We start from the raw sequence: 12,251 nt of genomic DNA, 5'->3' as shown, positions 1-12,251 counted from the left end.
AGTTTTTAGTAGAGACGGGGTTTCACCACGTTGGCCAGGCTGGTCTCGAACTCCTGACCTCAGGCGATCTGCCCACCTCAGCCTCCCAAAGTGCTGGGATTACAGGCATGAGCCAATGTGCCTGGCCAAATATTCACTTTTTAACCTAGTATTGTATTAATAATTTTGTGTTCTGTTTCCTAAAGAGAGTTCCCTAAGTTATATAAGTTCCAGGCTTTACAAAACTTGGATCCACCTTGGTGCTGCTGACATTTGTCTGTTGGGATGGGTGAGGGAGAGGCAGGTGCCTTGAAACTTACCCAAGGATGCCCTGCGTCAGGGAGGCATAGCTAGGGAGCAGCCCAGGGGACTTGCCTGCTGTCCTTGTGTTTCCTAGAGCCTCTGAGTGGCCCGGGAGGACCTGCTGGGACCACTGGGCTCCTCTGCAAGGCTCCCGTGGGCTGTCAGAACTTCCTGAAGGTAGGAGCTGGTCTCCTGTAGGCCCTTAGATCTCTTTATGTGTGTGTCTGTGGTCAGGGGAGGAGGGCCACAGAGAGAGGGGAGATGCTCACCACCAGTGTCATCAAGTATTTCTATCAGTGATTATTTCCTGAATGTCCTTCGCCCCTGCTAGAATGTGAGCTCCATTGTCTCCCCAGAATCTAGCTCAGAGGCTGGCACAGAGTAGTGCTTAGTTAACCCTCACTTCCCCAAAATGAATCGAATAAACACAGGCATCACTACCTCCCCACAGGTTCATGTGTGCAAACTGTGTGTAAGTATTTGCAGGGAGGGGGTTAAGGAAGGAGGGAAGCAGGGCTCTGAGCCCTGTCACTTACTTGGTTCAACGTTCTCCTGCTTTTGCTGTGTTTTGACATTTTGGTTCCCTCAACAGAGGATGTGGACCATAGAAGCCAGGCTCAGTGGCTCTTGTCTGTAATCCTAGCACTTTGAGAGGCCAAGGATTGCTTGAGCCCTGGAGTTTGAGACCAGCCTGCGCAACATAGTGAAACCCTATCTCTACAAAATGTAAAAAAAGAAAAAATAATAAGTAGGTGTGGTGACATGTGCCTGTGGTACCAGCTACTAGGGAGGCTGAGGTGGGAGGATCACTTGAACTCAGGAGGTCGAGGCTGCAGTGAGCCATGATTGCACCACTGCACTCCAGCATGGGTGACAGAGCGAAACCCTGTCTAAAAACAAAAACAAAACAAAACAAAACAAAACAAAACAAAAGACGTCTTGTTCCCCACGAAAGAAAAGATTTGGAAACTACTGACCTAGAATAAGACATTACAAAACCAGTATTCATTAGTCTTTCTATGTGTATTTTAAATTATCACATACCAGTTGCAATACTATTAGTTTGTGTTTTTATAAACCTAAAATCAGAGTAATTTGTCTTAAAACTACCAAGAGGGTTATATGCTACATTAAAACTCTAAAGAGATACCATTTAGAAAGCTTTAAAATAATTTTATTTTTTACATTTCCGTAATTCTCAAGAGGAAAAAAAAATGCTAATCAGAGTAGCAAAATAGCAAAACTGTTCCTGAAGCTCTAGTTCTAGTTTAAAGAACATAAGACCACGGTGGTGTGGACATCTATCTCCCTCTATATCTCTGTACCCGATGAGAGTAAAGAAGGCTTAAAACAAAAACAAAACCCTAAATACACACTTACTATCAAGAAAAATATCTCAGTCTCTACCCACTCCTGCCAGAAAAAAATTCAAAAATATTTCCTCAAAGTTATTAAATGAGATAGGTCACCCCCGCTCCGCCACAATCATGGTGTTAGTATCTGTTGTCAGTTTGTAACTTTCTCTTTGCTGTTCTCCTGAGACCGCTGTTACGGCAGTGGGGAAAATTTGCACACAAAATGTGCTTCATTTAACAATGATGCCTTTAATTTTTTTCTTTTTTTAGGATTGTACTAAAAAAGAAGTAATATTTGACTTTTTATTTTCACAGTTAATTACACATTCTTATCTTTTGAATGATGATTTATTTTTTTAATTTTGTCTCTTAATGATTTGTTCTGATACCATATGTTTAATGTTTATATTTCTATGAATGTATATTTTACATAATGTTTTATAATGGGTTCATTAACTTTTGAAGTTAAGTGTTTAGTTTCACTGATTTAAAGTTGTATTAATAATTCTGAACACTTAAAATACAAGGAGCCTCTCAGAGCCTATTCTGGTTCAGAAGCTGCTGGTTATAAAATTAAGGAAAATACCTGTATTAACTCTGTGTTTGGATGTTATACAACAACTAAGTACAGCCCATGTTGCAAGGGCTATGTAAAAAATAACCCCCTCCTTACACAGAGGACAAAGCTATGCTTAGATAAGTTAAGGGGATTTACCCCAAGATCACATGACTTATTTATTTATTTATTTATTTATTTATTTATTTATTTTTAGAGATGGGGTCTCATTATGTTGCCTAGGCTGGTCTAAAACTCCAGGATTCAAGTGATCCTCCCATCTCAGCCTCCCAAAGTGCTAGGATTATAGGCGTTGAGCCAACACGCCCGGCCACATGGTTATTTAGTGAGTGGCAGAGGATGGTGTATGAATTCAGCTCCTCCTATGCTAAGTCTACAGGATGTGTCCCCACCCACACTGCCCCTGGCCCTTCTGACTCAGGGACACCAGCATGGTTTATCCTTATCTGTCTCCCTGGCTGCATCCCTGTTGAAACCTAATGCAGGACCACAAGGCTGGGTTCCACTGCTCTGAGGGATGATGAACCATAGAACCCAATATTCCCTCTCTCACTCATCAGCTCCCAGGAACCCAAAGGGCCACATGGGGGAGGGAGGGATGCAGGACCCCAAGAAGAAGGGTAATTGGAAGCCAAGAGCCAATTGCCAGTTACAGAATTTGGGTGATTTCTGCTGCTTGTCGTCACATCGCGATACTGTGATTCATGGTGTCCCACACTGTTTGCTATGTGTTGAGTTGGTGCTGTATTCTCACTATTGGGTTACGTGTTGCAGGGAGTGGGGAACCTTCTTTCACTGCCCAGTCCCTGGGTGGCATTGTGTGTCACATGTGTCATGTGAAGGCCTAGCTTAGAGCACTTTCCCAGAGAGACCCCAGGGCTGGTCACTCTGGGTCTGATTCGCTCATAAACAGCTCCACTCTCAACTCCCAATTCGCAAGCAAAGGGCCCCATTCCTAGGCAGGCCCACCTGCTGGCCGTTCTACTAATTAATGACTGCTGATTGGTCCAAGAGGTGCACTCATTATGCCCAGTAGAGATCAAAGCCAGACCCAATAATCTGCTAAACGAGATGTCAGATTAGGGCATTCTTCTGGGCTATTAGAAAGATTTTTCTCCCTGTGTAAAGGCCTGTCAGGGCGTATGACCCCATCACTCTCCATGAGCTGAGCTGAGGGGACTCTGTAGCCTTTCTGTTCCTCTTACTTTGAATGTGTCCTTTTAATGGGACAGCCCTACACCAGCAACCTAGGCATGATCCCTGGAGAGACCACAAAGAGGGGAGGGGATCTCCTAGGGAAGTAGTGTTTTGGCAGAGTCACATCTGCCTCTTTATTCTTGGGGCTGCTAGGTGATTAGAGGGAACTGCGGACTTCCCTGAGGCTCTTTGCTTTCAGTTGTATCATGGACACATGCCTCAGTTTACCCCATAGGGCTGGGGATCAAGTTTAATGTTGATACCACTTTCTCAGGAGCTAGCCCCAGACTGACACTCATTTCAAACCATTGGCACACCAGCCTGACTTTCTCAACCCATGGGTAAGAATAGAGCCCCAGTTTTATTTATTTATTTATTTTAAATTATTTTTGGAGACAGAGCCTCACACTGTCACCCAGGCTGGAGTATGGTGGCGCAATCTCAACTCACTGCGATCTTGGCTCACTGCAGCCTCCACCTCCTGGGTTCAAAAGATTCTCCAGCCTCAGCCTCCCAAATAGCTGGGACTACAGGTGTGCACCACCATGCCTGGCTAATTTTTGTATTTTTATTAGAGATGGGGTTTGCTATATTGGCCAGGCTGCTCTTGAACTCCTGGCCTTAAGTGATTCACCTACCTTGGCCTCCCAAAGTACTGGGATTATAGGCATGAGCCACCACGCCTGGGCAGGGCCCCAGTTTTTAGCATTCATGCTAATAGCTATTAATGGTTACCATTGATCAAATGCAGAGTGTATCAGGCGTTGTGCTAAGTACTGATTTTATTTATACTGCCTGAAAACATTACCAGTTAGGTATTATGAAAACCTGCTCTAATACACCAGGAGAGGGAGGCTCAGTCATTCATGAGTCACTCAATTTAGCAGCAGTTTCCAGGCTGGGTCCTGACTGGCTGAAGTCAATAAGCAGGTTGATTGGCTTAGAGACGGGCAGATGGCCTAATTTTGGCCAGTGAGGGAGAACAAATCACAAGTCCTGTAAGGGAGATATTGGAAAAGGAACTACGTCTTCCTGGATGATGTGGTGTGAGGAGGGTAGGTTTGGAGCTGCTGAAGCCATTTTTTCTTTCACTGGAGAAGAATCTGGGCTGTTGCAGGAAGGGGTAGCATGGGACCACGTGAGGCCAACATTGTGAATCTTTGGAAACATAGTTTGGGCAGGTGGATTGAGCTAAACTAGATGAGTGAATACATTGCTTTGATTGTTTGAGCCGGGTTGACTTGGGCTTTTGAAACTTGCAAGTGAAAGACCAGCACACGAATCGGAGACTATAGCCCCTGTCCCGGAGGAACCACACCTGCCCAATAGGTCTGGCCCCCAAGAGGTAGCCCTGGAGTGTGCTCACCTGGGAAGTCAGGAGACTGTTGAAAGGTGCAACAGTCACCACTTGTCCTGACGGCCACTGCTCATCAGGGCAGTCCATGGACAGCTGCCTGCTCTGCCAGCCTGACTGTGGCCTGATCTGTCACCTCTGCTTCTCAAGCCACACTTTGCCTGATCACCCATGGTGCAGACACCCTCCTCCATCCTGCTTGGCCTAGTTAGGGTGCCTGGACCCAGCCCGGGCCTGGCCTAGCCCTCTGTGTGGGTTAGGATTAGGTTTGACTGCAAGAAGTTTGACAGTGGCTTAAACAAGAGAGAAGGCTATTCCTTTCCCACATGACAGTTCTAGAGGTAGTGGGGTTGGGGCTGGTGCAGTAACTCAACTCTACAGAATGCTCATTTGTACCTTTACTCTTTCTAGATCAATCAGCATTGCCAGCAATTTGTCTATTTTATCAGTCTTTTCAAGAGCCATGTTTTGGTTTTGTTGGTGCTTGCTATGCCCATTTTCTATTTTGTTGATCTCTGTCCTCATCTTTATTATTTCTTTTATCCAACTTTATTTAGGTTCACTTTGTTGTTCCCTCCTCCCTAAATTCTTGAGCTGGACACTTAACCCTCTACTCATTTTCTTATGTGTGCCATAAATGAAGACTGCAATTTTCCCTCTAACATCTCTGAAACTGCATCAAGAAATTTAGAAATGTTGCTATTTTCATTACTGCTTAGTTCTAAATATTTTCTCATTTCTTACATGTTTTGAACCAGTAAGTCTCTTGCTCTCTCTCTCTCTCTCTTTGATACAGGGTCTTACTCTGTTGCCCAAACTGTAGTGCAATGGCAAAATACCGGCTTACTGCAACATCCACATCCCAGGCTTAAGTGATCCTCCCACCTCAGCTTCCTGAGTAGCTGGGACTATAGGTGCATGTCACCATGCCTGGCTAGTTTGTCTATTTTTTGTAGAGATGGGGTTTCGCCAATATTGGCCAGGCTGGTCTTGAGCTCCTGGGCTCAAATGATCTGCCCACCTCAGCCTCCCAAAGTGCTAGGATTACAGGTGTGAGCCACTGCGCCCAGCCAAATCTTCCACTCTTTGTCAAGGGTTTCCCTGTGGATATCTTACTTCCTGGATCATCATCCTTATAAGTTTTTCACCAGTCTCGTTTGCCTCATCTGTTGTCACTATTTCAGGCAGCTGTGATGCTGAACAGTTGTTGCTTATTGTTTTCTACAAATACCCTGAGGATAGGATTTTTTTTCCTCAGTGCCTGGACTATAAGACCAGTAAGCTTACAGGTTGTCCATGTACCAGACGTAGGTATCCCCAAGCCCTGACCCTGCCGTCCCCCTGGAGTATAGCGCTGCCTTTACGTGAATATCTTTAGCTCTTTGCTCTTTGGTTATCAGGGCCAGTAACTCCCTGCCTCCACCAGTCTCTACAACATCACTCACCACAGTTAAAATTTTGGTTTTTAGTTACTTCTTTGTTTTTGGCTCCAAAATAATTCTCTTTACTTTCTTGAAATCCAGCTGTGCATTTAAAAAGATGTAATATTTTACTCAGTATCTCTAGAAGAATGAAAGACTTCATTTTCTTAATGAATGACTGTATTTCAAACATACAGAGAAATAATCATATAACAAAAGCCCATCTGCCTACTTCCTAGCTTTAAGAATGTTTATATTTAATCACATTTAATTTAAAAATTTAAAGGAAATAATGGTATAATTGAGGTCCCCTTTATGCTCCTTCCTTATCTCATACCCCTCCTTCTGTCCCCAAAGGTGATCAATATTCTGAAGTGAGTGGGTATCTTTTTCCCCATGTACCGATGCATTTTTCACATAAGGAGTATGTCAATTCATAAGTTTAAAATTTACATAATGCCATCTTTGTAAATATTCTTCTGCATTTTTTTTTTATTGTTGACCAAAATGATTATCTAGGTTTTTCCATGTAGGTACATCGAGCTCTAGTATGTTCACTTCAACCTAGGTATAGTATTTCATTTTATGAAAATATCTCAATTTATTCATCCTTTTATCTATTAGTAGATATTTGGATTATTTCTAATTTTTTGACATTACCTCGAAAGCTGCATTGTCTTTGTGTATATTTCCTTGAGTTTGCCTGCAGGAGTTTCTATCATATAGATCTAGAAGTGGAATTGCTGGGTGGTAGGATGCACATCTACAACCGCAGGTGATCTCCCTCATAGAGTCTCCTGTGGTTCTCTGGCTGGAAGTAATAATATTCTCTTGCCCCACTGTGGAGTGCTGTTTATTTCTACCTCATTGCATTACCTTCACTTTGCCTTGTGCCATTGTTTGTATGCATTGTTTGTCCCCTCTCACCATTTGAAATCCACAAGATTCAATTTTCTTGGAGGACATGTACCATGACTTTTTCATCAGAGCATCCTCCATGGGGGCAGGTACACAGTAGTCACTGGATAAGCATCACTATTTAAAACCCTATACCAGGTCCAAGTTCACCAGGGAGGCTTCAACTTTCCCTCTTTCTCCCTTGAGTATTTAAACTCAGTTAAGTTCCTCAACTAATTTTGAGCAAGTCTGGAGATGAGTACCATGAGATGGGTTTGGGCTGGGATCAAGGTTGTCTCCATGTGGAAAGTTTGGCTAACCCCTTCTTCCTGCTGTAAAATGCAAGCTTCCTCATGAGTTGCCAACTCAGGCAAACATCTTTGATTGTGGGGAAGTGGGCATTTGAGGTTTGTAATAATTTGGATATGGCTGGGGGGATGTTAGCCTTTGTTGAGCCAACCCTTTCTTCGTGGAAGTACAAAAAAGGTAGTGAGAAAATGGTGTCAGGAGAGACATTCAAACAAGACATTTTAAAACACATGTGAAGCTCGCTTATTCACAGATAAACAACTGCTTTGCTGGTTATAGCTGATTCTTAGCTGGTCCTCGAAGCAGTTCCCCAAGGGCCTCTGCTGGTCACACCTGGTTCCCATTTACTGTATCTACTTGAAAGTCGTAAAACTGCCTTTCTTCAAAAGTACTGTAAAGCACAATAATTCACTCTGATCTGCCCCTAGGTTGTCCAGATCAGCTCGTCTGACAGTTTCATGTGATCACAGTTATCCACAGCCCTTCATGAAGGCACATTCTGTCCAGACAGGAAGAAACCATTGGCCTACCAGCTTAAAATGCCAGCAGAGTTCAGTGCATACCTCCTTGGGAAGATACATCTGCCCTGCACACTCGGTTGGCAGCCCTGTCTCAGGCACCATCCCCTGCATGCAAGATGTTCACCTTGGGTACACGTGGCACTGTTCACTGTTGCCAGGGCCTCTGGATGGAAGTTCTGCCTTTCTGGTCAATATAAGAAGATGGAGAGAGCTAAAAGTTGGTGGTGTTTGGGGGAGTGTGCAGCTCTCATACAGAGGAAAACCATGTCTTCCCTTCCAATGGGCAGGGGGGAAAGAGCACTTTCTCTTCCTTAAAATCAAAGAAGGGGACACCAAGAGACCCTTTCTTAAAAGTCCCATTGTGCATGTTTCCTGGATCAAAAAATCATTTGACCACATTTAAATTTCTTTTGGAAAGTTTTAAAACCTTTTGAAGGTGCTTGCAAAATGCTTTTTATAGTTTGAAGGTACTTACAAAATAGAAGGATGGAATTTCCAGTTCACCCCTGTGGGATCTGACAGCTGGCAGAAGGAAGGGGAGAGTACCTCTCTCACTCTGGGCAAGGCTGGGGCTCCTGTCTTAGTTTGGACTGCCGGAACAGAATATCGTAGATGGAGTGGCTTAGAAACAACAGACAGGTACTTCTCACAGTTCTGGAGGCTGCAAGTCCAAGATCAAGCACACAAAGCAAGGGAAAGATGCTGTGAGGAAAAGGCTGGTCTCTGCTTTGCCTCAGTTCCAGTTTCCATTTCTTGCCACACACATCCTTACAAATGGAATGCCTAGAAAGCTGTGACTCACGTGGTCCCTTCTCTCAGTGGTGTTGCTTCAAAAGAACAGAGCTGAGAAACCAAATCTTATGTCATTATAACTTCAGTTCTTTCCTTGTGTTTTGCAGTCCCAAAGGGGGATAGCGGACCACATGGAGACCTCTTAGTTCACCCCCCCATTTCTGTATCAGCCTCTGTGCCTCCCTGGCACAATTCTTTCTCCTCCCACCTCAGAGCCATCCCCAGCACTAGCCCAGCACCTCTCTGATCTTCCTCCCCTTTCCCTTTCGCTTCCAAGTTTGCATTTCTGTTCCAAAGAACCACGTTGCAAGACAGGCACTCTTCAAGGGCAAAGAGTGAAGGGAAGGTGTGCACCAGTCAGAGCTCCCGTAGCAGGAAGGGAGAGAAAGGCTTGGGGTAATCTCTGGTTAACAATTTTTGTCCTGTTAAACAATAAGCACATAGGTTCTTTGCAGCCTTATGGCCCTGACAAGGACACTATGTGACCCAGACCTGGTTATTCCTCAAGTATTTTTGAGCAAGTCTAGAGGTGAGTACCATGAGATGGATTTGCTACTCATCTCTAAACTTCAGGTTCCTAAGCCTGGACAACATAGTGAGAACCTATCTCTACAAAAATTTTTTTAAAAAATCAGCTGGGTGTGGGCTGTGTGCGGTAGCTCACACCTGTAATCCCAGCACTTTCGGAGGCCGAGGCAGGTGGATCACCTGCGGTCGGGAGTTCAAGACCAGCCTGACCAACATGGAGAAACCCCGTCTCTACTAAAAATACAAAATTAGCTGGGCATGGTGGCACATGCCTGTAATCCCAGCTACTTGGAGGCTGAAGCAGAATTGCTTGAATGCAGGAGGCAGAGGTTGCAGTGAGCCGAGATAGTGCCACTGCACTCCAGCCTGGGCAACAAGAACGAAACTCCGTCTCAAAAATAAATAAATCCTAAAAAAAAAAAAAAAAATTAGCTGGGTGTGATAGGAACTACCTGTAGTCCCAGCTACTCAGGAGGCTGAGGCTGGAGGATTGCTTGAGTCCAGGAGTTTGAGGCTTCAGTAAGCTATGATTGTATCACTGCACTCCAGCCTGGGTGACAGAGGGAGACCCTGTNTTCCGAGTCTGATCTTATTTATTTGTTACTCAAAAAGTTATTTCTGACTGGATTCAGACTTAGAAGTAGAAGCTCGCAGAGAGGAAAGTCTGCGTCTCTTCGCAATTTGTTCCTGGCGCTTCTCCTTAGCCTCCTTCATTCTTTTGGCCAAAAGTTTAGCATATTCTGCAGCCTCTTCCTTGTTTTTCTTAGTACGCTGCTTCTTCAGAGCAATACGCCGCCGTTTGTGCTGCAAGACACGTGGAGTAACAAGACGCTGAATCTTGGGTGCTTTGGTCCTAGGTTTCTTACCTTCTTTGTTTAAGGGCTTTCTCACAACATACTGGCGGACGTCATCTTCTTTAGAGAGATTGAAAATTTTGCGGATTCTGCTAGCTCTTTTGGGGCCCAGGCGGCGAGGCACTGTAGTATCAGTCAGTCCAGGAATATCCTTCTCTCCTTGTTTTACAATAACCAAGTTGAGAACGCTCAGATTGGCATCCACAATGCAACCACGAACTGATTTTCTCTTTCTTTCTCCCGTTCTCCTTGGTCGGTAACAGGAATGCCCCTTACTCAGCAGCAGGCGGACACGGCCATGGGTCAAGACACCTGCTTCATGGGGAAACCTTGTTTGTCGTTCCCACCACTGATTCGGACCACATAACCCTTCCATTCTTCACCAGAGCGTCAGCAGCAACTTCTGTGGCCATACGCTTCTCATAAAAAGTACGAAGTTTGCGTTCATCGTCCACTTCAATGAGTTCCTGGCAGCCAGTGGCTGGGAAGATGTTCAGCTTCATCTTGAAGCAGCTGAACGCCTCCGAGGCGCCACGGAAAAGAGCTCACGAGATACTACTTCAGTAGAGCCCCACCTCCCAGCACTGAGGGCTTCTTTTCAGCCCCTGAACCCAGCTCCTTCAGGGCCAGAGTCCTTCTCTTGGCTGTTCTGGGCTCCCTGGTTCTCTCAATCCTTCCTTAAGACCTGGCCTGGCTTCGCCTCCTGTTTTCTCAGGCGTTGGAGGAAGCGATGTTCCTCGAGTTCCTGATCAGTTTCATTTGATGCTCCTTGATGGTGCTCTTACTGTGCCCCAGGCTTTGCTGAGGGAGCCTCTGGCATTAATTTTTGGAGGTGTCAAATTTGGGACTTTTACTACTCTGCCTAAGTCAGGTCCCCAGGGTCCTCTTAGCCGGGCCATGATCCTAACTTCCCAGGGCCCTTCCCTCCTGCCCTAGACAGGTACCCTGAGGGCCAGCAATCCTGCTGCCCCTGCCACTGTCCTGGGACTGACTTTTGGAATCAAAGGTGGAAAGCTGGGAGAAGGAAGGAAGGAAGGAGGCAGAGAGGGAAGGAAGGAAGGGAGTGGAGGGGAGGGGGGAGGAGCCACCCCGATCGGCAGGGCTGCCGTGAGAAGCTCCCAGTGTTCTGTCTGTAGAGGAGCAAAGTGCCTGGCACATAGTAAGCCACCCGCAAATACGCCAGGGTGGCTGTGGGACTCATGTGTCGGTTTATGCATTTCTGAGAACCCAGGGGAGGAAGAATGCCTGCTGTACTTGCCTCCCATTGATTGGTTGGCCTTAGGGCCAACAAAACCAGCGCAATAGGTGAACAGTCTGAGCCCCATGCGGGCTCCCCTGGGGTATGGGCTGTTCCAACTGTGCAGGGCATGGATTCACCTTTGCTGTCTGTGAACAAAGCAGGACCAGTGTCAACAGGACACTTGAGCAGCTGGGACTGAGAAGCGGTTTAACCCACTTAGCGAATCTGCTGCTTAGAAACACAAACAAATAACGAGTGTGCTAATTACCAGTGACAACAAGGCTTGATCATTTCAACACCCATCAGTCATCTCATTTAAATCTCCCAACAGCGTGCGAGATAGGACAGTGTTCTTCCTCTCCAGGATCTACAGACGAGGTCACAGAGAGCCAGAGGGGGTGAGGAAACGTGTGCGAGTCAACACAGCTGAGCCCAGATTCACACCCAGGCCTGAGCATCACCTCCTCCTGCCTGTTTCCCATCCCATCCACTCATTCCTGGTGGTCCTTGGCCAGCGAGAGAGCTGGTGGTAGTTTGGAGTGTCCGTCTCTCCCGATGGTGGAGTGGTGGCCACTGTCTCAGCACCCACAGGAGGGGAGGCCACCCCAGGATAGTCCCAGCATTTGGGCAGTTCAGGTCTCAGGTTCCCCGGGCTGTTATGCTGCTGGTGAACTGGGGATGTGGAGTGGGGCAGAGGCAGGAACATGGGCCTTGGAGTCAGACAGGCCTGGGATTCTAAACCCAAGCGCTTAGAAACCATGTGACTCCAGGTGAGTCACCTTCTGTGCCTGAACTGCATTTCCTTCAACTGTAAGCTGGTTGGGCAGGGGGTATAATAATTCCAGTTTCTGATAATTGCCTTGAGTAGGTACACAAGAAATGTTCTTTTATCTCTGTGGCCACGGAGCCCTCACAGCCACCCAG

At 45.9% G+C, this 12,251-nt stretch overlaps 1 pseudogene across 1 annotated transcript; it reads right to left on the bottom strand.

Moving 5' to 3' along the window:
* Nucleotides 1–9,808: 9,808 nt before the first annotated feature.
* On the bottom strand, nt 9,809–10,590 carry LOC108513230 (40S ribosomal protein S6 pseudogene; annotated as a pseudogene). Its single transcript, XR_001880825.1, has one exon. The product of XR_001880825.1 is annotated as a 40S ribosomal protein S6 pseudogene (transcript).
* Nucleotides 10,591–12,251: the final 1,661 nt, after the last annotated feature.

This window comes from Rhinopithecus bieti, unplaced genomic scaffold, assembly GCF_001698545.2.
Source record: "Rhinopithecus bieti isolate Rb0 unplaced genomic scaffold, ASM169854v2 scaffold_28163, whole genome shotgun sequence".
NCBI classification, from domain to species: domain Eukaryota; kingdom Metazoa; phylum Chordata; class Mammalia; order Primates; family Cercopithecidae; genus Rhinopithecus; species Rhinopithecus bieti.
Note: the sequence above shows the minus strand (reverse complement) of the source record. Positions and strands in the feature narration are given on the sequence as shown.